This window comes from Alligator sinensis, unplaced genomic scaffold, assembly GCF_000455745.1.
Source record: "Alligator sinensis unplaced genomic scaffold, ASM45574v1 scaffold116_1, whole genome shotgun sequence".
In the NCBI taxonomy this organism is placed as follows: domain Eukaryota; kingdom Metazoa; phylum Chordata; order Crocodylia; family Alligatoridae; genus Alligator; species Alligator sinensis.
The window spans coordinates 3,850,705-3,851,387 of NW_005841908.1; positions in this window are offsets into that span (position 1 = coordinate 3,850,705).

Sequence of the window (683 nt, forward strand, 5' to 3'; positions counted from 1 at the left end):
CCTTGGTATACAGAGCAGCAGCAGGGGCCAACCTCAACATAAGCAAAAGCATCTGCATAGCACTGGGCAAACTTGGGAACCTGTTGTCCCTGGGGGTCTCCATCCCCTGCAAGGGGGTAAAGATCCTTGGGGTGGAGTATGACCCAGAGTTGACTAGACAGAGGGCATGGGAAAAGTCTGAGGTCAAAGTCAAAAAGAGACTGGAACTGTGTAAATTGTGCTGCCTGTCAATGGGGGGGGGGGGGGGGGGGGCACGTGGCAGTGTTACTAGTGATGCTTCTGCATACCTCACTAGACTTCCTCCCTCAGAGCAAGTCATCCACAGAATCCAAAGAGCATTGACAATGAGTAAGGGGTGCACACGGGTGCACGTGCACCCCTGTGATTGGCTGCTGCTGGCAGTACCTGTGGGCAGTCACTGCCCACCACAGGCCACCCCCCCTCACCGCCAACACTGTCGGCGGCATCTGTGGGTGGTCGCCGCCGCCACCGACACTGCTGCGGTCGCCAGCAGGAGCTCCCCACTCGCCACCACCACCTGCAGGAGGTCACTGTGCCCCACCCAGCCTCCAGGGGCATGCGTCGGTCATGCTAAAGAGCCATGTGTGTCTTCTTCTGAGGCTCCAGATGGGAGAAGGTAGCAAGGACCATGCTGCACAAAACAAAACAGTCTGGAGGTACAG